At 42.1% G+C, this 27,443-nt stretch overlaps 1 protein-coding gene and 2 long non-coding RNA genes across 3 annotated transcripts in view; 2 read left to right on the forward strand and 1 right to left on the reverse strand.

Moving 5' to 3' along the window:
• The window catches only part of LOC143268207 (uncharacterized), a 370,245-nt gene that overhangs the window by 124,092 nt on the left and 218,710 nt on the right, over positions 1-27,443 (forward strand). The gene's annotated exons all lie outside the window — the stretch shown is intronic.
• On the forward strand, positions 8,696-14,238 carry LOC143268081 (uncharacterized). Its single transcript, XR_013043667.1, has 3 exons — positions 8,696-8,756; positions 10,635-10,730; positions 12,977-14,238. It is a non-coding gene; the product is annotated as an uncharacterized LOC143268081 (long non-coding RNA).
• LOC143268080 (uncharacterized) lies at positions 13,768-25,664 on the reverse strand. Its single transcript, XR_013043666.1, has 3 exons — positions 25,551-25,664; positions 19,609-19,682; positions 13,768-14,288 (listed from the first exon to the last, which is right to left on the reverse strand). It is a non-coding gene; the product is annotated as an uncharacterized LOC143268080 (long non-coding RNA).

Raw genomic sequence — 27,443 nt, forward strand, 5'->3', positions numbered from 1 at the left:
CACATTCTATTCTTTCCCTTATTTTATATATTTTAAATTTTTTATTGGTGGATTTTGCTGGAGTATCTGCTGCAGATAAGCACTGGAGGGCTCCTGTTGCAAATCATCCTCTGGTGCAATGGAAGGATCTTTCTACTGGCACTTGGAGGGGACCCGATACAGTGTTGGTGTGGGCCCAGGGATCTGTTTGTGTCTTTACACAGGACAATGAGGTTCCTCTTTGGGTTCCTGAGTGCTGTGTGCACCCTGTAGCTGCTGCTGAATCCCAACATGGCAGAGACCTATTGTCCTTTGTGAAGAACTCTCCCCTTCTGATGCCAATGGGGATTGAGAGCTCAATATGGCCAGCCTTGGCAAGCATTAATGTAAGCCTAGGAACTATAGCCATGCAGTTGGATTCTTCAGAAGGTAAGGTACTGTAACTGCTTTTTCAAGTATGTTTGAGAACGTGTCACCTAGACACCTTGGAGATTAAGGATAACCCTGAAGGTCACTGACCTCCATTTGTTAACAGTAGCATGCCAGCTAAGCCTTTTCACATTTTGTAACCCTCTTCAAGCTGGTGTAGTACCTACTTTTCAGGAGTGGCTCTGTGAAACATTTATTGGCCTCCTGAAATTCATCTAGCCTCTTTTGAAGATACCTTAAAATTTGTGAGCCTGAATGTAGCCATTATTGAGACCATTAGTTCTGCTCCTTGTATGCTGTCTGTTTTCTCTTTATGGTTCTTAGTTGTTCTTTTGCAGAGCTGCCAGCTTAAGTCATGCTGGGATCAAGAAAAATGGGCCTTGGTGGTTCTTGTTCCTGGAGTTGTGTCCATGCCAGTGGACTGTGGCAGTAAGACACAGATGGTGCTCACACGCTCCAGAAGAGATTCTGAAATTGCTGTTGCCAATGTTTGTTGTTATCACAGTGGTGGTCACTGTTGCTACTGTTTCTGGGATTGCTATTTCATAATTGGTTACTACAGCTAGCACAATGGAGACCCTGGCAGCAAGAGTAGCTACCACAGTTAATTACTCTTTTATTCTATTGGGCATGATAAATTTAATTCAACAGTTAAATACATTTTGATTGGCTTTGAAAGTTATAAAATTTATAAACTCAAGTTCCACTTGCTTTTGGGATACCATCTTACAAGGACTCCAATTTGCAGTAAGGCTCATTAAGGTAGGGAATGATTCAATTGCCTTTAGCCTACTGGCTATTGGTGCATTTGGACTTCTGTTGGTCTTCTCTGTGTCAAATGCACAGATTGCAAGCCCAGTGCCACTTTGAGATCTTTGGCAGCAGTTAACTCTACAGCTCACGTGGTTGAGCCTGTATGATAATGAGTATTCAGAGACGGGTAATGCTTGGGGGGCACTCACCAACCTAAGACAGAGCATTTGTGTGGCCTGGGCATGTGTCTCCATGACAGGTAAGGTGACCTGCTGACGTCCCATACAACCTAAGTCAGAAGCTCATTTTTTAGTAAAAAGGGGGGACCTGTAGGGCCCTGGCCCTCCCATTTTGGGTAACTGTTGCCTGCTTGCCAACCTTGACCAGATGTCCTCCCTATGCTAATTCCCTGCTGGTTTCCACCCTTCTGAATGCTTAAGGGAAGTTCCTTGTTTGTGTATCCTGCATATTGGGCATTAACAGCTTAGATGCAAGATTGTAAACATCAGTAGCAAACTTCTGCCCTCTGGGATTCTCCCATTGTGCTGTAAGCCTGTATTTAAGGTTTCTTCCCTCTTTCAATAAACGGCATTCGGCATTCAGCTGAGGTGAATGATCCACTGTCTTTTGTCTCTGTTTTTCAGTACACAGGTAGTACGGGCGTTATCGCTACATTCAGGTTCAACATGGGCCGCTGCAAGGCAGATGGAAGGAAAGATGACGACAGCCACAAGCCCAGGTGCAGAGGATTTTTAAAGGGAAAAACCACAAGCTGGGAACTGGCAACTTGGGATTGGGTAGAAGGGGCACGGTGATTTTTTTTTTTTTTTTATCTATTGGTCTAAACTTTCGGCAGGGAACAACAACCCGCTGAACAGGACTATCTGGACTGCTCAGCAGGATTATGTAGATATCTCCAAGGGCCATAAACCACAGACAGGATCTTGTTAAGCTTTCCTTTAAACAGCAGACAGGATGTCTGCAGGAGAATACTGCTCTGTATCCATTCAAGTTATCATGGCATATTCCTGAGCCTGTGAAGTTAAGTCTAGGCTTTCACAGTTCATCAACATCAGTTGTGTGTGCCTTAGGGTTTCTCTTGATGTTCACCTGTAGACATATTCCACTGGCTTCATCAACATCAGTTGTGTGTGCCTTAGGGTTTCTCTTGATGTTCACCTGTAGACATATTCCATTGTGATGAATAGGTGTGGAACCAAAATAAGACCAAAATGCTCTCACCCCAAAACTAAAGGCCTAAGACTGTAAAGGCCTAAGACTACTCCTTTTAGCTACAGGCCATAAGTTACTGGAACAGGCCAGAAGTTACTGAGACCAGTCAGTTCAGATTCCAGAAACCAGGAAGTGTAAAAGTACAGAGTCACAAGGTAGTCAGGAGGTAATGGCTGCCGGACTATGGAATGTCCTCTCCCTGGCTCCCTAGGCAGCTGCTTGACCATAGAATGTCCCAACCCTAGTTTCCATAGTGACTGGGTAATCTCCAGATGCCCCCATCTGGGGGCAGCCAATGAAAAATGGTGGTGGGCAACTACTTCCTTAGAAGGAAAACTGAATTGTGATTTCTGGAATTCCTAGACACAAGCCAATCAGAATTGTACCCATACTAGCACCTCCTAAATGATGTAACCTTGTGATTTTTCCCTTTAAAAACTTCCTCCAGCTTCCACTGCGTTGGATCTGTTGGACGAAGTCCCTGCCTAGGCTTGTGTTGCATTTGGATATCCACGATTAAACCTTGCTTTTGCATTCCGGCTTGCTCGTCCTTGGTGGTCTCTCTGGGGGTCGCGATCTGGGCACAACATAGGATACAAAGAATTACTTCTGTTTTCCTAGGTTTGTTAAGACTAAACCAAGCTATCGGATTCCTGCCATTTTATTTGTTTTGTACTGTTTGGGGTTGTCCTTCCTTAGTATTTAATTCTAGCATGGTTCATCTGGCCTGAGCCTCATGGGTAGATTTTTTTTCTCTTTAGTCAGGATCTCTTTAACAATCACCTGCAGAGTTGGATTGGTATAGTCATAAATTACTTTTATCTTTATCAGAATTTTTTATTTTTCCTCCAATAATGGCAGGTAACTTTGCCTGCTTATATTATTCCACACTGGCAGATAACTTTCAGAACTTGATAAATATCACCCCAAGCCCTTCTGGATTTTAATGTTTGTTGACTAATTGGTGTGGTGGTATTGTGTTCCCCAAAATATTGTGCACCCTAATAAACTTATCTGGGGTCAGAGACAGAACAGAAAGTCTATAAGAAGACAGATACACATGAAGTAGCTCTCTTGCTGAGGAGGACAGCAGCGGCAGTGAAGGGCAAGGTTTTTAGCTCTTAGCTATTGCTCTGACCTCTTGGGCTTTTAACTCTGCAATTGGCTCTGTGTTTCTTATTTAATAAGATTGTTCATCTACAAATTGGCATTATTTGTGGGGGTCCAGCTCCCACCTTTTAGAAGGTTCCTAGGTAGAGGAGAGAGGAATTAAGGAATGTCAGATGGAAAGAGAGACCTAGATGACAAGAAGAAAGACAGAAACACAGGATAGCTTCGGGAGGGCCTGGTCAATACCCACCAGCCTTGTCCTTCATTGAAAAGGGCTTTTATAACATGCCATGGGCCAAGCAAAAGACCACCTGCTTGCAAGATCCAAGCACACCATCCAGCCAAGTGTAATCACACCCATGGTGAAATCATCCCATTATGCAGCCCTGCTTGGTGAAGCAGCTCAGATTCTCTGATCCTGAGTAAGTTCTCACTAAGGAAGCCTCTGTGGGCTCCCACAGTTACTCAGATGGGCTGCGGCTTGGTGTTCCCTCTTGCCGCCCACCTTCAGTATACTTCCTGTCTGTGTCTGTAGCATTCTAACTGTAACATGACCAGGGAGGGACTTTTCTGGTTTGTTCAGTGCTATATGCCTCCTGTATCAAGGTTGGCATTTGTTTTCCTAACGCTAGGAAATTTTCTGTTGTGATTCTTTTGAAAATGGCCTCTGTGCCTTTAGAATGAGATTTCTCCTTCTATCCTTATAATCCATAAATTGGATCTTTTCAGAATGTCACATATATCTTGTACTTCCCACCAGTACCTTTTTATTGTTTGATCTTTAGCCTTGTGGGGTTGTTTCATTTCTCTTCTGTCCTCTTCTTGACTTGTTCTGTTGCTGAGACTCCCACAGTTTTAAATTTTGACTTGCCAGGGTTTATTTCCAGCATTTCTGCTTGGCTTTCTTCAGTGTCTCTCTCTTTGTTGATTTTTTTCTTTCATAACATCCATCACTTATGGATTGCCCAGAGTCCAGGGAAGATGCTATGTCTGGTGTGGGATAGCTAAGGGAAAAAAAAATCTATGTATACTATGCTCTTATGTCTGTTAACTTTATTCCTCTAAGACAAAATTTTATCAATTCAGCTACAGCTCCATCAGGCATTCAAGGCAGGAATAAAACTAGATACACCAAGCTCTTTGTACGTCTACTTTATTTCTCTGGGATGAAATCCTGTCTACATAGCTTCAGCTCCATCCTGACACTCAGTTCCTCTATGTCCCCTCTTTTCCTGTCCTCTCATAGTCCTGCTAACAACTAAGCTCTTATGATTCCAGCCTCATCTTCATCCTCTGTTTCTTCACCCTCCATCTCTACTTGCTCTCTATTGTGGCTCTGATGAACTCTACAAGAGTTCTGTCTTACCATCTATGAAATCTCTGTGTTCTTCCCTTCTCCTGGGCGGTGTTGTTCTGTCTCCTCTACAGAAAACGCCTGTCCCTTCTTCCCCTGGCCACCTGGATCTTTGCCCCCTCGGGAATGTTGCTCCACCCTACCTTCCACCTTGATATGTAAAAACCTCTTTTGTTCTCAGTCAGCTGCTCTGAAGAACCACTAGGCCTCAAGGCAAGAGCATGGCCTGAGCTTCATGTGCACAAGAAACCAAGCTATGTTTCTCCAGCCAGCCTGTCTCCTAGGCTTATTGGGGGAGTTAGTTACCTAGAAGTTCAGCAAGTCTGAGGAGCTGACCTGTTTGCCAAATGGTCTGGGAATATTTGGGCATGCACAAATTTCATAGCAGAATACAGCTGAAACATTAAGAGCTGGATAACAGCAAATATTCATAATAAATGGCTTGCCTTTTGACAGACCCTTGGGCAGTCAAATTATAGCTTTAATACACAACTGAATCTCTATACTATATCTTGTGGCTCACCACAATCATCTTTATTTTATTCATCTGTTTGTGTTCTTGAACATGTTTGTTATCATTATCTTGAGTTTTCTGGGATTTCATCAAAATCACTCTTACTAGATACCATTACTGGATGGTTAATCAGTAATACAGTAATTCTAGAGGAGGTATGCTGTCTTGATTTTTTTTTTCTGTTCCTCTTTAATGCATTAGGGTTTACACATCTGGGGTTATTTCTTTGCTTGCTTGCTTGCTTACTTAATTTTTTTATTTAATTTTGTTGGTTTGTTTTAAAGGTTTTTGTTTTTTTTTAAGTAGGCATGCATGATGATTACCTTTCAACATGTCACTATTTGTTTTTGTTTTCTTTAGTCAGTATTTGCAGGATGAAAGTAAGACCAAAAGAAATACAGATCTCAATCTCTTAGAGTGGACCCACTGTAAGGATTCTGTCCTTATTACATCATCAGTCTGCGAGGGTGTCCCAGCCTAAAAAGCAGACGTGCCCTCCCACTCTCTTTATATATTCTCTTTGTCCTCCACACAGTCTCTCTCTCTCTCTCTCTCTCTCTCTCTCTCTCTCTCTCTCTCTCTCTCTCTCTCTCTGCCATAGCCGCGGCCAGGAACAACTGCCGCTCTAAACCCCTTCATTGGTGCCATTCAGACTTGGGGAGATCAACTAGGACCTGCTGCGACCACCACCGCCGCCACTGCCTCCTCCCCACTCCAGCGAGACCACAAGACCGGAGACCACGAGCGTGCGTGTGAGTCCCTCACCTCTGCGGGACCCCCACACCGCTACTGCTCCCGCCATGTTTCTTCACTACACAGTGAGTTCCTCTGCCATTCTCGAGGCTGTAGTCTGACCTATAGTCTTTGCGACAGACACCCTGGGAATTGTCCTCGGGCTGCACTGGCAATGACACATTTTTGCTGCTCCTGACAAGGGGGTCAATGCTGTCTTGGTCCATCAGGTGGACCACCTCCAGCATACACCTCAGCCCTTAGCATCCCTTGATGAAGAGGGTGGCTAACCTGAGCTGATTCATAGATCTTTCTTTTCTCCTCGGGGATGCCTGAGACTGGAGTCTGATCCCAGTTTGTTATTTTAATTTTTTATTTTTCTCTCGGCTAGAGCCGTGGGACAAAGGGGCGGATACATTTACCACTTACATTGGCATATATATACGGGTAAATCTGGCTACAAAACAGCTTTGCGGGAACTTCTGCCAGTGAACGGGCAAATAAAAGAGTTACTTTATCCCCAAGCTTTCTGCTAAAGCTATGAACCCTTCTCCCTCCCTACTTCTGATGTTTTCTTTTCCTCTACCATGTGCAACCTTTTCTGTCTGACTTCGACCGGCAGTGGCAGGCTCAAATGGGCGGGCTTGGGTGGCTTCTACTGACTCTCGCACTGACTCACCTTCACTCCACCCACTCATTCTCAAACTGCCTTGAGAGGCACAGACAGGTCTGGAAGCAGCTAAGATCCATACAAATAAGTTTACAGTAATCAGGATGGCTCTTAAGCCAAAAATCAGCCTATAGCCTCAGACAAGTCTTCCAAAAGGATCGTTTATAGTCTGCCTCCTGGCAGATCTTCCAAAAGCTGTCCTTAAGCCAGCAATCATCAGACAAAAAAACAAATTCAGGACACAGAGTAAAATCCGTCTCTTGTTCCCTAGACCACCCCGACTAAAACTGAAGCATCTGAAAAGCAAGGTTTCTGACCCCACAGGCAAAAGAGTCATCTGTGGCATTTAAGGTGTGCCAGGGAAGAGATAAAAGCCCGAAAACAAAATTGCCAAGTGCTGGCACTCACTGATTCCCAAAAGCTGTTGGGTCCCTGTTTTAAGTGAGGAAAAGGCCACACTAGCAAGTGCCCTGCCATGCTCATCAACAGCCTTGTTATAAGTGCCACCTATAAAGACAGCTAGTCAGCTGACTGCCCCCAGGCACCAAGACGCATGGGTACATCAAGCTAAGACCTCCAGCAGACCTAGGCTTAGCTACAGACATGGCAGGGAACCCAGAACACAGCAGGGAAGCGATCCATTTCTTTCCTTCTGGACACCAAAACCACCGATACAGTCCTGAAAGTTTTTGGATGCCACCTCTCCTCATTTCCCTATTGTCGGGGTACAAAAGACAGCCTTACCCACCTCACCAGATTTAATTGAACTTTCAGAGTTACTTAATGGGAAAAGATTTCCAACTAAGATAGGAGCTTTCATTTCATTGCCTCACTCCAGATCTACTAGCCTGTGTTTCTCACGTCCACACAGACAGGTCCCTGATCTTTGCCTTGTCCCTAATTCCAAAAAGTAAGTTCTCATGCACCACAAGCTTTTCTCTTCCCAGTTCCCTGTTCTAACTCACTGTTCAGCTAATGGTACAGGACCACCACAGATCTGGAGTCCAGAGATCATTAAGTAAGAAACTGTAACAGCTAAAAGGTATTTACACCCCCAGACCCAAAAGCTTCTGGGCACTACAAAAAAGACTTTAACATAAACATCTATTACTACAAAATGCTTTTAATAATTGATCATCTGTCTCCTGGATGCCGAACTAGTAAATGAATCAGGTGCTTTAAAATAATCTGTCTCTGATAAAGCTTAACATGTTTCAAAACCAGCTTAAATCTAACTGGACAGGCTGGATCTACCTCAGATAAGTGCCAACTCCCTTGGTCTAAAAACACTCCAAAAAATGAAATAATAACTATTCTTTTCTCTCTAAGCATTCTTTTGTGTCACCAGCATCTTGTCAGACAGAAGGTTCCCAGCACAGCCAAGAGGGATGCATGTCTCCAGAGCAATGGACAGCAGACAGTATCTCACAACGCCTGTCTACCTTGGAAGACCCCCCTTCCCCATTCCCCCCAGAGCCAACTGATGTCCAACAGTCAGCTAGAAGCAGCTTTTGAGAGAAACGATGCCCCTATTCCCATCTACCTGCTGCTTTTATAATAAGCGAAAGTCCGGGATGTAAGGATTCTGTCCTTATTATGTTATCAGCCTGCGATGGCATCCCAGCCTAAAAAGCAGACATGCTCTCCCACTCTCTCTCTCTCTGTATTCTTTCTGTCCTCCGCACAGTCTCTTTCTCTCTGTGTGTCTCTCTCTGTCTCACTATCTCTGTCTCTGTCTCTCACTCTCTGTATTCTTTCTGTCCTCTGTGCTGTCTTTCTCTCTGTCTCTCTGTCTCTATCTCCCTCTCTCTGTCTCTCTGTCCTTCCTCCTAATAAAGCTCTAAAAAGGTAACCATGGCTCGTGATTCTTCTGCCACCACAGCATCCAGCACTCTCTTCCTCTGCCACAGCCACTGTGATAGCCACGGCCAGCCACGATCGCCACTCTAAACCCCTTCGCCCACTACAGCATGAAGCCACATGTAAGTGACACTTGTCTGTGTTTCTTTCTTGTTTCTCTCATTCTGTAAGCACACAATTTCCAGAAGTGTGGTTGGGGTGTGTGTGTGTCTGTGTGTCTGTGACACTAAAGATTAAATTTAGGCTCTGTGGATACAATCTCAGTCCTAAGGTTTATATTTCTTTTTTATAATAATTTATTTTTATTTTATGTGCATTGGTGTTTTGCCTGCCTGTATGTCTGTGTGAGGGTGTCAGGTCTCCTGGAACTGGAGTTACAGACAGTTGTGAAATGTCATGGGGGTGCTGGGAATTGAACCTGGGTCCTCTGGAAGAACAGTCAGTGCTCCTAACTGCTGAGCCATCTCTCCAGCCCCAGCTTATATTTCTTAAGTGGCCTACTTCTGAACCTATAGCCATTCAGTATAGCCAAGATAGTTGCTTCTTGTCTTTTATCTTGCTTTAAATATAAACTGTTTTGGGAAAGTCCAGTCTCGTGTCTGAAAATGGGACCCAGGGTATTGTGAGATCAAAGGCAGGCAGACCCCTGACTACAGACTGCAGCTTATAGTCCATGTGGACAGAAGCATGGCACAAAGTGGCAGCAGGCCCAGTGGCTACCTCTGATTGGCTCAGAAGGTTAGGTCACAATAGAAATGGCCCCATCTAACAATAATTTTCTGTTTTTTTTTTTTTCTTGAGCTAATATTAGAGAATAAAGGCACATTCTGTGTATTCTCGGTGTCAAAGTCTGGTCCTACAGCTCCCATACATACCACTTCAATGGCTTTACCTGCCACAGTATACTAGGAAACTATATGCTGGGGAAACTGACCAGGTTCAACTCAGGCTCAGTTAGGGTCACATTTCAAGATGGCCACGGTCATGTCAAGCCAAGATGGGGATGATACAGACCTTGGCACACAGCTTTTTCCATATGAGTTTATCTTCTGATGTTCCTAGAGCTGCTTGCTCCTAGTTGTTTCTGCCTCAGGGACATAACTCAAGGAGTGATCCTAGTTGGTTAAAACCTCTGAGATGGTTTTCTCATCTCACGTGCAACTTTAGGGATCCTAAGCAGCCGGCAGTTGTTCTGGTTGTTAAAACCGTGTAACCTCTGCAGTATTTGTTATGCCTGCGTCATGAGCCCCCGGAGACCACCAGGAGTCAGAGTTCACATGCAAAAGCAAAGAACCTTTATTGCAAGCTCGAGCTTGGACTTCCCATCGGTTCCGACACAGCTATTGGACCAGGGAGAGCGTTGAGCTCAGTTGTATCAAACAGTGACTGGTACTGGCATTTGCTGCAAGGAAACTGGCGATCTATAGACAGATTGTGTGAGCTGTCCTTCATGTTCTAGAGCATTTAGTGCTTGTTTGTCTCAATTCTGATGGGTCTCCCACAGGGTACAGTTTGTGGCTTTTCCTGGTTATTGTAATGGTGAGGCCCAGGCCCAGTAGTGTTAGTCCGCAGCCTGTCATGGCTGCACCAATGTTAAGTTAGACCTCTTCATATTGAAGTAAATATGTGTCATATTCAAGCACATTTAAAGCTTATAATAATCTGAAATAATCACCGCTAGTGTTCTTGTCATGATCAAATGCTCTTCCTCCTTCTCCCACCCCCATCATGTCTGATGGGTTCTGTTTCTCTTAGAACTCTCACTTGCTTTACTTCTTTTTTCTGTCAGATGTTTCTATGGGGCCTCATGTGCTGTGTCATGATTAGGGTTTTTATACCACAAAGAGTAAGAGTGATTGTGTTTGTGTGTGCATCTGTGTGTGTGCAACACCAGATTTATCCACCTTTGTCGTACTGTTTTTCCACAGTGATGTTTAGAGAGAGACTAAGGGTGTGTATGTAACAATATTTTACCTCTTCCCCCTTTCTGTTTGTTTTAGGAGATTCCTCAACAGTTGAATGGGAGTGATTGTGGAATGTTTACTTGTAAATATGCAGATTATATTTCTAGGGACAAACCTATCACATTTACTCAGGTGAGTCCAAGCTGCTTCTCGTGTCCTTGCTTGTTCCTGTCCTTTGGCAGTGCCTGGCCCACGACAAGCTCTTCTCACAGACAGACTGTTCTAGGAACCTTAGGTGAGGCCCCACTCAGAATCAGTGATGTGCATGCTCGTCATGGGCTGTATTCCTGGACTTGACCAAGAATTCTTGATGACGGGTGGTATAATTTACTTATCCTTGAACTCCATTTTTGATTGGTTCCTATGTGTTCCTGTTTTTAGCTAAAGGGAGGCATGTGAGGATAGATGACAGTGAGGAGAAGCCCCGCCTTGTGAGGACTTCAGCCCCAGGTCTAAGATGGAAGCATAAATGAACGTGCTTTCCTTTCTGAAAGATGTCAGACTTGAGAGGAAATTCAAGTACATCAGGAACCCTTAAGTTCCTGTTTGATAGTGGACTCTCAGTCTTTCTACAGCCAGAGTGAACCCCAATCATAAATATTTCTCATCCATAGACCTCTGTTGGATAGCTCCTGTATGCCAAACAAACTGTTCATTGACTAGTAGAACTAAATGCTTTGGAGGAACATGAAGTAACCAGGGCTGCCCTGCTGAATTCATATCTTTCTGAGAATACACTCTCAGCTTTACTAGGAATAAAGTAATGTTTTATGTGAGTTGTTTTTTGTTTTTTGTTTTTTTGGTTTTTTTTTTTTTTTTTTTTTTTTTGAGAGACACAGGGTCTCCCATAGCACAGGCTGGCCTGGAAATCACTATGTAGCCAAGGATGACCTTGGTACTTCTCATTCTCCTGCCTCTGTCTCCTGATTGCTATGATTATAAGTGTGCACCACTGTGCATATTAGGCGTATAGTCTGCTGAGCCCTTGGATGTCTTGAACTATTTAAAATAACTTAAGAATCATGTTAAGGCTGGGCATATGGTACATGCCTCTAATCTCAGCACTAGGGAGGCAGAGACCTGAGGGTCTCTGTGAGTTTCAGGCCAGTCTGGTTTGCATAGTGAATGCCAGGCCAGCCAGAGCTACATAATGAAAGACCTTGTCTCAAAAAAAAAAAAGTATGATCGTGGATTAAGACTTTTGCCACACGCATCCTCCGGAAACCCAGTAGTGTGTGATAGAGAGCTAGCTCTATCCGTGTATAGCCATGCACCGCAAATAGGCCAAAGGTGGGACCCTCTATTTTTTTGGGGTTTGTTTGTTTGTTTATTTGTTTTAATTTTTTGAGACAGGGTTTCTCTGTGTGGCCCTGGCTGTCTTGGAACTCACTCTGTAGTCCAGGCTGGCCTTGAATTCACAGAGATCCACCTGCCTCTGCCCCTGGAGTGCTGGGATTAAAGGGGTGCACCACCACCACCTGTCTTTTTCCTGCTTTTTAAATAAAGGCCATTTAAATTGAAACCAGGGCCTCATAAATACTAGGCAAGACCTCTCCCAGGGAGCCATACCTTCATGCCCTAAGGTCATTTTTTTTTAATATAAAAGTGATTTTTTTTCCTCGAGACTGGGTTTCTCTGTGTTGTTTTGGTGCCTGTCCTGGATCTTGCTCTGTAGACCAGGCTGGCCTCAAACTCACAGAGATCCACCTGGCTCTGCCTCCTGGGTGCTGGGATTAAAGGCATGCGCCGCCACTGCCTGGCATGAGTTATTTTTTTTAAGTGATGTTTACTTAGAATGTAGAAAAGTTTCCTATTGTGCAACTGCTTAGACATTCCCATTTGGTGCTTTCTTCTTCTTCTTCTTCTTCTTCTCCTCCTCCTCCTCCTCCTCCTCCTCCTCCTCCTCCTCCTCCTTCTTTCTGCTATTTTTATTATTGTCCCTGTAGTATATGATTCTATATTCAGCTTTGGTTTTTCTAACTTGTAAGTGCATATATATGTACATGTAATCACACATAATGTATGTATATAAGTGTGGGACACTTACAATCCCAGAACTGGGGAGGCTGAGGCAGAAGAAGCTCTTGACCATAGCACCTTAGGCTCTTAAGCAAGACCCTTCTCAAGCAAACAAACAAAATAAAACAAGAACCTTTGTCAAACATGGCAACACATACCTTATAATCCCAGCACTGGAGGTATAGCCGGGAAGATTAGGACAAGAAAGCCTATTGTGCTTCAGAAATTTATACATGATGTAAAGCTGATTGATAGACATGTGCATCCTATTTTATGTATGTGATGACACCTAAAGGCTGTCATGCTGTGATATTGTGTGCAGAAGTGTGTAATACTGTTGTCTGTGGGATTCTTTTCAGCACCAGATGCCTCTCTTCCGGAAGAAGATGGTGTAGGAAATCCTCCACCAGCAGTTGCTGTGACAATGCCCTGCCCTGGGTCTTCTAGCTGCTGGTGGTTCTTTCATGGATGTTTCCATATACCTCATGCATTATGGGTTAAAAGTCCCCGTATCATTTCTGTTCTTTCACAGGTACTGGGCTATCAAGAGTGCATGAAGGCCTCTCCACAGTAGCCCTGACTTGAGGTGTGGAGGGGCTGCTTGCAGCCCTGTTTGTAAGGCTGTGCCTGCCCAGAGCCCTGGACTGTTCACCCCAAACAAGAACAAATGCTAATTAATGTTGTTTGTTTTAAAGTTATTTCCATATGAATGTGGGAAATGCAGGCTTTGTTCTATGAATTGTTTTTTCTGTATTTGTTCCCATGCATTCATTCACTCACTCATTTGCAAACACTGGGCAGTGCCCTTTTCTCACTGCTCTTCTATAATTAACTATAATAATTTGTTTGGACTATTTATTTCTGAAAAGAATGGAATCAAACTGCCACCCCCTGCTGCAGAGGGGCCTCAGCAGGGGGAGGGAGGGGGTGTTGACTAGCTTCTCTAATGCTGGAGTAGGAACTGCCGACATGAAGTTAACGTTCTCCCTTTTGAGGCTTGAAAACGCCAGAAGAAATGACGCTGCTGTGTTGTGGGGATCTGGCTGCCTCTTAGAGGCTCTGCCGCTCTGACACAGGCACAGTTCATGGAAATGTGGCCAAGGACCTCAGTCTCTGTGTCCTCAGAGCAGTGCGTGCTCATCTTAGAGACTTTCTTTTTTAGAACTGAAGTAGCTTGGCTTCCTCTCGAAACTGGATTCAAAGTAACTGTGACCATAAATGTTTCATCCTAGGTGTGGTTGAGTATGACCCTCACAATGGTAAAGGGCTGGCCTGAACCGTCTATTTCAGAAGATGCTCCTCAATTTAAGCCTATTTTTCTTCAGAGTTTTTTTCTTTAAAAAATATATAAATATATATAAAGCTGAAATTAAGTTCTTGGCTCATTAGCATGCCCACTGAGGCCTCTGGAGAGAGATTTAATACCTGGCTCTGAGGTCATCTTTACAGTCATTTATTTTGTATATGAAAGTTTGTATTTAACTTTTTTGTTCATTAAAAATCCTACAGATGTGGTTATGCATTTTTAATTTCAGAAAGTTGGTCAGAGCATATTTTACAAGATCTAGTGCCTAGTGTTGCTTTTATCATGTAATAAAAGACTGTCTGGCAGAACCTAGAATATGCTGATAATTTCTCCTCTTTTGTCGGCTTCAACTTTCCAAACTTGTTCTGGAAACAAACAAAAAGAAGAGATAAACTCGGAAAAGCTGCACGCATGTTAGATACAGATGCACATATCTGCTCTTGAGAATCCTGGGCAAGCTGCTTAGAGGTTGTAACAGTTGAAATCTGCTTTTTCTGAGACTTGAAGTGGCCTTGGTATGGAAGCTGGGCCTGTGATGTAGACCAAATGACTGAGCCTACCCAACGAGACCTGGTGGCCTGGCCAGACCTGAGAGCATGTGGTCCAGTGGTTCAGGGGTGAACTGTTTGTGCTTCTTCTTCCATAGGACAGACTGTACAGAGATCCCTTCCTTTAGCCTAGACCCTTTTCCTGGCCCCCCTAGGAGTTGTGCCAGTGATGCCGGGATCCAGCTATAACCAAAGGAGCTCAGACATTGACTGTGTCTACACTGCTGAAAATTGGATGCTAGAATTCTACCTGAGAGTTTATGGCACAGACATACCAAGATGGCTGCCTGACCTGAGTTTAATCCCCTGCACCCACCATGGAAGGAAAACTGACTCCCCAAATTGTCCTCTAACCTGCACACTGGCACACACCAACAGGTGCACCATAATAGTAATAAGTAGATTTTAAAAGGAATTGAGGGCCTTGGATAAGGTTTGTTTCTGTTGGCTTTGTTCTCTTGGATGGTGATTTGTTCTCCACTCAGGTGAGTGGTGCTGTGGTTGATGTGGTATTTGAGGGGCATCCTCTGAGCTTCTCACCCATGTGTGCCCCTGAGAGCTATTCTTAATTCAGAACAGGAAGCTAAAGAGAATTCACTCCCAGTCTCAGCCCAGCACCCATGTCATAAGCTGGGCAGCTGCTCACATCTGTAATCCCAGTTCTGAGGGAATAGGGGCAGGAGGACCAGACCCTGAGGAGCAGGAGGAGTGATGGAGGACACTGACCCCTCTCCCGGGCGCCTCGTGCACACATCTGCAGGCATGTGCACACACCACACTCGTGCAGACACACAGTAAGTCTTCACACAACAGCAAAGTAGCGAGTACAGATGTGAAGCTGCAGCTGCACTGCTCTGCCTGAATTCCGGAATCCAGGCTAAGGCACCACAACCCATGGTTCTGTGAGAAGTGTGTGGGTAATAGAAGTGTTACAGTCAAGCAGATTATGAAACAAAAATAGGTGATAAAACAGCTATTGGTGTAACTAGTGAATCAGCAAAATTAAAGCCAGGGATTTGTGTGTGTGTGTGAAATTTCAATTTTGGGACCTGAAAAAGTGTTGCATTGTTCTGTTTAGCCCACAGTCTCTGAAAATGAGTAAATTTTAAGAAATTCCCAGTGTTGGTGACTTCTCTTTCTGCAGTCGACTGCTTTACGCTTGTGCTTTACCTGGAGTTGGGGTGGAGGAAAGTTGTCCAACCACCCCTGCAGATTTCACTGCAGATAAATTTCTAAATGGTCTTATTAAATACAAAACATGGAGCCAGATATAGGGGTGAAAACCTTAGAGAGATCAGGGAAATAGCCACAGCTAACCTTACCTCACCAACTCTGCAGCTTCCAAATGCGAGTTCCTTCCTGTCTACCCATGTCTTTATGTCTTGCTGTTCTGCCATCTGATTTGCTCTCTCCATTCAACTACATCACTTCCTCTTCCTACACAGCTCTGTTACTTCCTGTCTGTCTGTACAGACCTACAGACCTCCATGGTTGACTAGTTTTGGAATTTAAGGCGTGTGCCACCACATCTGGCTCTGTTTCCAGTGTGGCCTTGAACACACAGAGATCCTGCCTGCCAAGTGATAGGATTAAAGGCATGTGCTAACATTGCATGACTTCTGTATTGTGGCTGGCATTTTCTTCTGATCTCCAGGCAAGCTTTATTTATTAAAGCACAAATAAAATATCACCACACTTTGTATCCTACCCAAGTTGGTTAAGGCTGTTAGAACCCCTATTCCTTCTCTTCTGAGTCCTAGACACAACTTGGGGACTGCTGAGGTGATACTAGATGTTCACCTACACCGAGAAGATGCACATGATCCTGAGGCCTTGTGTGTGTATGAGGAGTCTTCCTGAAGATACAGTAAACCCCAAATACATAAACAACATAAAATACTGTAGTCAACTCACATTATTTAAGTGGCTTTGTGAACTGATTTTGAGAAGACCTCCATATCAAATAAGTTTTTAGAACTTATTTGTAAGGTAGGGATACAGCTGGCTTGCTAATTTATTGTTTTAATTATTTAATATGCACAAGGATGATTTTGGGTGTGTTGGAATAGATACTAATTTTATCTCTTTACCAATAAATTAATCTCTTAAGTGGCCTTTTAGATTTTGTATTGAAACTCATTAATATATTTTATCCTATGATCAATACATAATACACATGTACACAATTTATTTTGTAAAATAAACGTTTGCTTTTTCGGGCTGGAGAGGGGGCGCAACAGTTAGAGCCCTTGCTGGTTTTCTAGAGGACCATAAATTTAAATCCCAGCATCCACACTGGGCAGCTCAGAAGGGCCTGTAATTCTGACTCCAGGGAATCCACCACCCTCTCTGGGCCCTGCACACTCATACATGGTACACACTCACATAGACAAACACACAATCAGACCATCTGGAGAGGTGGCTCAGTTCTTAAAGAGCACCTGCTTTGAGCCTCGGGGGATCCAGTGCTCTCTTCTGGCCTCCTTTGGCACCCATGCACAAACCCCACACACAGATAATTAAAAATAAAAATTTTGAGACAGGGCCCCACCTGTCCTATAATATATAAATCAGGCTGGCCTCGAATCCACAGAGGTCTGCCCACCTCTCCCTCACCAGTGCTGGGATTAAAAGCATGCACCAGGATGTCTAGCTCTAAATTTTCTTTTTAAGTTTTTTTTTTTTTTCATTCCGAAGTACTGGGGGCAAATCCAGGGGCTTTGGTGTGCTGGGCAAGTTTGCTATCACAGAATAGACTCCCCAGCCATAGTTGTAAACACTGCTCTTAATGACAGGAAAGCAAAATGAAAGGTTTTTAAAGACAGGAAATGGGCAAAGAGGGAGGGAGGGAAAGAGGGTGAAAGAGAGGCACAGGCTGATTCCAATGATCCATCTAAACCTAGGCAAACAGGCTAGAAGCTTCCAGATCCTTAATGGAAATCTGTAGGGTAATCACTCTGGTTTGTACATTGGCATTTCCAGTAGAAGTCCTGTTCCTTCTCTACATAGGTGATAAGACGGAATCTGGGATTGACAGGATGGCCCAACAAGCAGCTGAGTTCACTCCCTAGAACCTGCGGGGGAAGGAGAGAACCACCATCCAAAAGCTGTCCTCTGACCTCCATATGCAACGCCAACACACACACACACACACACACACACACACACACACACACACACACACACACACATTCAGATTTAGAAACACAAAGGAGCCTGGCTGAGTGAATGTGAGAAGTGTGTCTTCTTTCTGAACATGCATAGCCAACACGAAGGTTTTACATTAACAAATTATGTCTTTGTTTTTATTTTGTTTTGAGAAAGGTCTCCATAACTCAGGCTGGCCTGGAACTCACTTTAAGGTCCAGATTGTCCTCAAGCCTACTACAACCCTTTTGTCTCAGCCTCCTTCGTGCTGGGATTACAGACACACACAACTATGCCTAGCTAAATGTCTTAGCCTAGCATCTTTCAAATGTAGATATTGAGTTCTTGTCTCCAAGACTCCTATGGGACTGTTTACATGAAGCTGTTAGAACTATAAGAGTTCTTGGGGGCATGTGATTCAAATATATAAAGAAAAGTTCTACACCCCTGCTGTAAACACCCCCCCACACACACACATACATACTATATGTCATATGTCAGGCATGTTACATACATATTTGGCAGTCATAAGTGTGATTCCTAAGTATCTGATACCTTTTATAATTTCATTTAATAATGTCAATAAAAAGTACTTATGGTAGAAAAATACTGATAGAAGGTAAAGAATAAAAATTCTGGCCACCTACTACCCCACTCTATGGTGATATTTTATTTGTACTGAAATGTGATTTTATTTGTATGTTAATAAATAAAGTTGCCTGGGGGTCAGAGCTGATAGGAAGCCATAGCAGAAGCAGCAATGTGGCAGGATACAGAATCAATGTGCACAAATCAATAGCTTTTCTATTGGTATTCTATACCAATAACACATACAGAGAATGTGGTTATAGACACACACTCATTCACAATAGCCTCAAAGAAAATACAGTATCTAGGGGTACACCTAACCAAGGAAGGGACAGACCTCTACATGAAAACTTAAATCTGCTGAAGAAAGAGACAGAGACACAAGAAAATGGAAAGACACCCATGTCTGTGGATTAGTAGAATTAACATTGTAAAAATGACCATTCTACCAAAAGCTATTTATAGGTTCAATCCCAATCAAAATCTGTACCTCATTCTTCACAGAAATATAAAAAGGTATTCTAAAGTTCATATGAAACCACAAAAGACCATGGAGAGAGAAAAACAACCCTTGATAAAAAGAATAATTAATGCTGAGGGATTACAACTCCAGATCATAAGATATATTACAGAGACATAGTAATAAAAACAATGTGTATTGGCAAAAACAAAAACAAAAACAAAAAAAAAAAAACAGACATGTGGACCAAAGGAACAAAATTGGACATCCAATGCAACTGAATGGTCATGACATGGGTGTGTGGGTTCCCGCGGGTCCATGGAATGAAGACTCAGAGGCATCTTAAGAATGAATCTAGCCTTTCATGGCTGCAGGGGGCACTTTCCCTTCACCTAGGGCATTTTTATCTACTCTCTATTATATTTTAGCCAGTTAATTGATGTACCTACCTTCAAAGCGCTCTAAAAGGAGCTCCCAGAGACCAAATGTCAAGTGCAAATTACTTGATTTATCAGGTACCATGGTTTTCCAGGTTTCCTGAACCAAGTTTTGCATAGGCCTTTGATCCTTGGGGGACTCTCTGATCCTTGACTCTCAGACAAGATTCACATGGGGCAATAAGAGAAACAAAAGGTAAGAGAAACAAAAGGTGTGGCTAAACAAAGGAAGGATTAAGTCTAGGTGCTACTCTCTGGAACCAAGCCAGGAGCTCAGCAGGAATACACTACAGATCCCCTTTTTCATTTAAAAAGTCAATTATCTCAAAGGTTATGCGGCCTTATAGTAAATATAGTCTTTTTTCTATCTGTCTTACAATCTTATGTAAGTAGACCAAAACACATTTTAAAGCCAATAAAGTTACTATTGCTAGAACAAGGGCACCACCTGCTAGGATAAGAAATCTATTAAAGTGATTCGTAGGATTGAATGAGGCTATAGTACCTGCAAGACTTTCCATAATGTCCATTCCTGTCGTATCAGGTAACTTTTTTTGCAAAAGTTTCTTTGATTTCTTTCTGTAAATCAAAAACCATTTGAGAAGAATTAGGGTGACCCAACAAATGCATCCTAACTTTTTCCCAATCATATTTGCTTTCACTAAATCTTAAGGGTGTGATACAATAACAAGAAACATTCCAATCACAGTTTAATTTCATCTGCTCCTTCAAAATCTCTAACTGATCCCCTAACTGTAGCTTGAGAGTTTCTCTCCAACTCCCACCAAGCCCCGTCAGTCCTGCGGCCCACTTATACAATAAACACACAGACGCTTATATTATTTAAACTGTTTGGCCTAATGGCTCAGGCTTCTTGTTATCCTAGTTCCTATATCTCAAATTAACACATATCTATTAGTCTATAAGTTGCCACATCGCTCATGGCTTACCGGTACCTTACATCTCGCTTTTCATGGCAGTGGCTGGCAGCATCCCTCTGCCTCAACCTTCCACTTCCCAGCCTTCTCCTCTCTCCTTGTCCTGCCTATACTTCCTGCCTGGATACTGGCCAATCAGTACTTTATTTGTCAATAAATCATCCACAGCACTTCCCCTTTTCTTTTTTTCACAAAGGAAGGTTTTAACTTTAACATAGCAAAATTGCATATAACAAAACAATTATTAAGCAAGAATTACAATTACAATATCTAGTCTATTTATAATATCTAGTCTATTTGTATTTGGCAAAATTAAAGAAAATATCCTATCTATCCTATATTTGTGAATCTAAGGTTTCATATATAACTTATCTTTTATCATGAGTAAGAAAACTATAACTATCTAGTGTTCAACTACATCAAAGACCTCAGAAGGATACAATATTACCTGAGAAGTGGGAGAAGGATGCAAGCAACTTTCAGGAGTCTCGAGAGAATAGACAGCGACAGCTGGCAGCCTGGACAGTCATCCAGAGTTCTTCTGTAAAGTTGGGGCATCTGCCTTCAGCCCACAGGCCTTGAGTCTCTCAGTCACTTCTCTCTGTGTCCTGTAGAATGTCTGGCAGTTTCCTCTGTGAAGCAGGAACCAGAAGGACCATTTTGCCAAGCAAAGTTCAGTGGTCACCTTCCTATGGGTGCTGCATGTCCAGTCGATCAAGCAGTCCAGGCAAGAACAATTTTTTGCCCAAATGGCTATTTTGGCCAAGAAGAAGATAAACTCCATATAGAGTGTCTTCAATGCCCATCCTCCTCTCTGAAGTAAATTGGTGCTGCCAGGAGCAGATATGTCTCACTGTCCAGAAAGTCTAAATTTTTAAAAATATTTTAAATTCCATATTCTGTAGGTCTTTGAAGTGTTTGAATTATATCTATGTATACCTAGAAAACTTAACATGGCTATAAGTTTGACTATCATAGAAGACTAATTATAAATCTGTATTTCTTAATTATCCATTACAATCTAAATGAGTTACATAAACATAGCACCTTAAACAAGAGTAGAAATATATATATATATATATTAGAACAAAACCAACTCTAAATTTGTATCAATAAACTAAAATCTATACCAATGTAAAACATTTTTTAAACAAGTTGTTAAACTTTAAAAGTAGGTTCATTAATCTACCCTTTCATCCTGTCATATCTAAACTATCCCCTTTTCTTCTTTAGAAAGAGATTGTATTTATAATCAACCTGCTTTAAGTAAAAATATTGGTTTTTCTCTGTCCCACACCAGAGGGCTCTTTTGATATGGGATACAAGAATCTTTCAACCTTTTCTTTTAGGAATATGCCTGGGTTTAGAGAAGGAGTAAGCCAATTCCATCTCCAAAGCCAGCTTGGTATATTTGGGAATTTGGTCATAGCTTCTCATACTACTTCCTTCTGGATGAGGACACTGTATCTTATGGGGACACAAAGAAAATTTTAGGATTGTGGAGTAGTCCATGAGGGTGTATTATCTGAGCCAGTTGCCTTGAATCCATTCTGGATGTTGGATCATCTGGGCCATGGTGTCATCAGAGACCTTTCAGGGGGTCTTGGCTGGTCAAACCTGATGTATCTTAATCTGGAACAAATCCATAGCCTCTGGCTTTCTGTGGAAACAGAAGTAGAGCCTCCTTTCCAAAGCAACATATCCTTACATCCAAATTTTGAAGTCAAGGTATCTTTAAAATATACATATTGGCTTAACTCAACAGCTTATACAATCAAATGTTTTTCTGCAGTTAAGAATCCCAAAGATAACACAATCCAGATTCTCTGTGTAATATCCATCTTTATGTGGCTTATTTTTATACTACCTTTACTGTCTCTTTAAAGACTTTATCTTTTTAAGATATATATATATTGCATATATATATATATATTTTAAGATATATATATATTGCATATATATATATATATTTTTTTTAAGATATATATATATTGCATATATTCCATTTTATCACTCTTCCAAGCCTATGTACACTCATATATATATATTGCATATATATATATATTTTAAGATATATATATATATATTGCATATATTCCATTTTATCACTCTTCCAAGCCTATGTACAATTTTACACACATTGTAAAGCATTTAAAGTCTTGTTCTCTCTGAATCTGCCTTATTGTGTAACTATTGCTTTAAACTGCAGCATTACTAGGGCTAAAACAGCAGCTTTGGCTGGTGGCTCTGCCCACCTCAGCTTCCCATGGAGATGGTATGTTTACCTCCAGCTTTGGAGGAACCATGCTCACCGCCAGAGGCAGTGGGTCTATGCCTCTATCAAAGCAGTGTGTAGCCCAGAAACCTTTTTTTTTTTAATTGTACTAGCAAAGGCTAAATTCACCATGCAGCATAATGTGCCACTTGGAGACGCCTCATTCCTGCCATACTATAGGTCAAGCTCACATACCCTGACATAGTAGCTCAAACTGCAGGCTGCCACTAACTTGAGACAACTAGGAAGCTGTTTTTAGCTCTTTTAGAATCTTCTTTCTCAGGTTTTAGGTGGAAATTCTTGCCCCACGTTCTAGCACCATTTGTGGCTTGAGAGTTTCTCTCCAGTTCCCGCAAGCCCAGTCAGTCCTGCGGCCCACTTATAAAATAAACACATAGACACTTATATTATTTAAATTGTTTGGCCTAATGGCTCAGACTTCTTGCTATCCTAGTTCCTATATCTCAAATTAACACATATCTATTAGCCTATAAGTTGCCACATGGCTCGTGGCTTACGGGTACCTTACATCTCTCTTCATGGCAGTGGCTGGCAGCGTCCCTCTGCCTCAACCTTCCACTTCCCAGCCTTCTCTCTCCTTGTCCCGCCTATACTTCCTGCCTGGCTACTGGCCAATCAGTACTTTATTTATCAATCAATCAATCATCCACAGCACCTAACAATACAACAGCTTGCCTTAATTCATCTAATTCATTTACTATCTCATTATCAATTTTATTTCGTTCAGTCTAAAGTTCTTCTGAATGTCTATGCCAGTCTCTAATGAATTCAGCAGTTTGGATTTCTTTATGAAGGGCCACTCAGCTGCTGTTCCCATAGCTGTCAATGAAATGATTCCCATAATAACTGCAACCACCAGTCCAACCGTCAATGTGTTCTTTTAATATTCTGTCAGCGAGTTTCTATACCAAGATCATCACAGGAGAGTCTTGCCAAGGCCTCGACAACTTCACCGGTATCCAGATTGCTGGCCTTGTCCTAAGAATATATAAACTTTCAAAGGTCAAATTTAAAAAAATACTAGAATTAACACAGATATGCAGGGTACACCATTCATAAGTGATGCTGTAATTATTTGGGTGCCATTGTACAGGCTCCTTTAATAGCAAGTAAGGTAATGGTACACATGCCATAATAGGATGGCTTTGATTTAGTCTAAAAGACAGAGTGTATTTATCATCCTTAATGTTTATTTTTCCTTCCCATGCTTTAAGGGGGTAGAAGGCACTTGTCAATTTCCATGAGTAAGTCTGAAATGAATCACCAAATTGCAGGAGAGGACTTGACATTCCAACTCCATGCCACCGAGTAGGTTCATTAATAGAAGCATTGATTTCCACAGTTCCGTTTAAATTGTACCACTACCATCTTAATTTTGAGTGAGAATAATTTCCTTGAGGGGTGCCATAAGGGCTCCAATCAATGATGTCTCCTTGGAAGATATTAATTAGCACTCGAGATTTCTCACTCTTACACTGTTGCCAATGTACCCAGTCAGATTCCTTGTTGGTAACCCTCATCTCACAGAACGGTAGATTTATGGAACTAGTAGCATTAATCTCTTGTCCTTAAAAAACGGATGTATGAAGCATATAAAACTTAGTATGATAATCTTGGGTAGTATTGACTATGGATAGCCATACTTGAGAGGTTATTTTCCCATGAAAATAGGAATTCCTTGTACTCCAACAGTGTAATTGTCAATCACTTTACCCTCCTCCATTTGCTAAGGGGGACCTTGGTTGACATAGGTAGCCAAGAAGACTCATTAACCACTACAGGAATATTTCTATCTCCCCAAGTTACTACTATGTTAATTGGAGGATTAACAATTTACAAGCTGTTTTTGAAATTATAGAAATATTAATTTGAGCTCACCATTGTTGTAACAAATCTCTACCCCATAAATTCATGGCTGTATCAGCCATATAAGGCTTTAACATTCCTATCTGTTCTTTAGGCTCTATACATTTAATATATTTTATACTTTGTTTTATTTTAGATGGGATTCCAACAAATTGAGTGGAGACTTCTTGTAAAGACCAGTTGGGATCCCAGGATTCTTGTGAAATTATAGAAACATCCAGCATCAGAATCCAATAATCTTTTAATCTCAATTTCATTTAATTTTACTTTTAATTTGGGCCATTCATCATTGATAACTGTTTGTCAAAACACATTTTTTTCTGTACTTCCAAAGCCTCCAGTTCTAAATATAGGTGCCATTTTGCATTTAAGATATGAAAGTAATAATAATTGAGCAATTCTATCACCAGCTTCTAATTTTACATATGCTATTTATAAAAGCATTAAATACAATCTCTATAGGATTTTAAGAGGTAACTTTAGGCAATATTCTGAAATATTTTTATAAAATCTTAAAAAGAGGCTCCTTTTTTTTTTATAGATTCCAAGTAACACATTAATGCAACTCGCCAATTATTAACAGTGTGGACCAAACAATTTACTTGTATTTTGTTTACTGAAAAAAAATAACCTCTTTATCAGTAACAGATTTTTTTCTATGAGTTTTTATCCTAGCAATCACATTATTTAATAAGCTAACAACCCAATCTGTTTTAGGTATTACATTTCTATAGAATTTAACCAAAAATTTTTAGAAAGTAACTTAAAGAGCAGATCCAAATACTCAGTAATGATCAATAGACAAGAGCATAACCAGTATATAATTTAAAATTATGAATCCTGTTCCTTTAGTTTATCAAACTTCCATCCAAACATTTATTAGACAATCAAAAGGAAAGAACATCTTCTATACACTTAATGATTAATATCTCTGGAAATTCAAACAGCATCAACTTAGCATTCCAAGTCCTGACTGAAACCATTCTTCACCAGAAGTTGAGCCCATTTATACTTCCTCTTTCTCCCATGAAGGGACTGCTAATAATGAATTATTCCCACCATTAGAGAAAAACAGAAAACATTTCCCACAAAGAGATCTTTAACATTGAATTATTCCCGCATTTAAACCAAAGTTAAGCAACCAGACAAAATTTTAAGCTCTGGGCTTGCTTGCTTGTCCAGCCAGCAGCAGTGAAGCCCACCTGTTGATTCTTTGTAATTCAGATACCAACACTCTGCTCACAGACAGAAAGAGCTCAGAGTTGTAGCTATCCTGAAATGTTTATATTGGAAAGTGCTGTGCCCAGATCGCGAACCCCCAGAGAGACCACCGAAAGACAAGCATACCAAAATGCAAAAGCAAGGCTTTAATTCAGGATATTCAGGAGCAATACAAGCCTAGGCAGGGACTTCGTTCAACACATCCAATGCAGTGGAGGCTGGAGGAAGTGCCCAGCCTGAATTGTGCACAGCTTTTAAAGACAAAATCCACAAGATTACAATAGCAGGGGATTTCCATACATGTACATTTCTGATTGGCTCATTTCTAGGGACTTTCCAGAAATCATGGTTTAATCTTACTTCTAAGGGGGGTGGTTGCCCATAACCATTTCTCATTGGCTGCCCTCAGGTGGGGACATTCTGTGGTTAAACAATCACCATGGAGACCAGAATTGGGACATTCCATGGTCATACATTCACTATCACATGATTAACTTGTTATTCTGTAAAAATGCAGGAACTTTGGTCTCACAGAAAAAGCCTTTTTCCCCCCTCTATTACTACTGAGAAGAGGCGTTTTTATTTCCTTTATTTTACTTTTATGGGGCTTTATTGTCAGGGACAAGGATAGAATCTCTAGTTAGTAAAAAAAAAAAAATACAGACCCCCATAAGACAGGGAACTAGATCATCTTACAGTCAGGTTGCCTAGCAACAGGACATTGAGTCAGAGCCCTCGACCCTTTCACCCTGTAAACATACTACACAAACATCCTGTTAGCTTGCCCCACCCTATGCAGATAACAACTTCTTGCTCCCCCCCACCCCACCCTGCAGGAACTATATAAACCCTCCTGGAGAAAAATAAAGTTGCACCTTGATCAGAAGCTTGACTTGGTGTATTTCCTTTGTATCTCCTGTCCCTACATTCCATCCTTAGGGTGGTCAAGTACCCGTTGAAGCCCTGCTGGCCGGGGCAACTGGCACCCAACATGGACGAAACCACCTCTTGAGGATTCGGAACGTCATCTCCTGGAGGAAAGACCAAGGCCTTGGTGAAGTTTTTGGATCCCCCTGAAATCGCCTGGGTCAGGACGCGATCCCGGAGGAGCGTGGAGGTGACGCAGGTAAGAAAGTGATGAGCCATGGGACAGGCAACTTTGTCACAAGATTTATTCATTTCTGACCTAAAAGAGTCCCTCAAGACACAAGGAACTAGGGTAAAGAAAAAAGTTCTTAAAGCCTTTTTTGATTATTAATGACATTCTTAGGGTCTGTAAACATTCCCTCAGATCACCACCTGTGCTCTATGGAAGAGGAGACGCTCACGACTTTTAAACCTAACAATCCCCAGGAGTCCGCTCCTGCCCATCTTTATCCCTCTGCTAATAATTTTACCTCTAACTCCCCTCCAGACCCCACCGAGGAGGCTTTTCTAGAGAAAGGGGCTGCCCGTTACCATAATCCAGACTGGCCCCCCTGCAAAAATCTCCCCTTAAAACAGGAGTCCTTGGACCCTTTTATACCCCCTCAAAAACCTCCGGCGGTTCCCCCTTCTGCAATGCCCCCTCCCTATGTTTCTTCGTTTTCCCACTTTTGCAGGCCCGTTTTTGATGAGTTGGCTCCCCCTGTCCTAGATCTCAGCTCACTGCGACGGGCCCTCCAGGCTCGCAGGGAACTTGTTGAGCTTTTAAGGGAATTGAAAACTCTTGACAAAGAACTTAAAGATCTTGCCCTTGAAGTGGTAGCTCCTGGCCTGCTAAAACCATCTCAAAAATCTAGTAAATCAAAAAGTAAGCCTCAGCCTGTCCTGGCATTTCCCGTTACCCAGAGCCAGACCTCTGGGGACTCATCCGAGGCGGCCACCCAGAGCGGCCCCTCGGGGTTTGGAAGACCAAAATGAGGAGGGGGAGAAGAAGGAGGAGCCGTCATCAGAGGACCCCCGCCAGGACAGACTTATCACAAATTAAATTTCCGCCTTGTTAAAAAGCTGAAATCCGCCTGTGCTCAGTATGGTCCT

The sequence above is a fragment of the Peromyscus maniculatus genome, chromosome 12, assembly GCF_049852395.1.
Source record: "Peromyscus maniculatus bairdii isolate BWxNUB_F1_BW_parent chromosome 12, HU_Pman_BW_mat_3.1, whole genome shotgun sequence".
Lineage (NCBI taxonomy): Eukaryota > Metazoa > Chordata > Mammalia > Rodentia > Cricetidae > Peromyscus > Peromyscus maniculatus.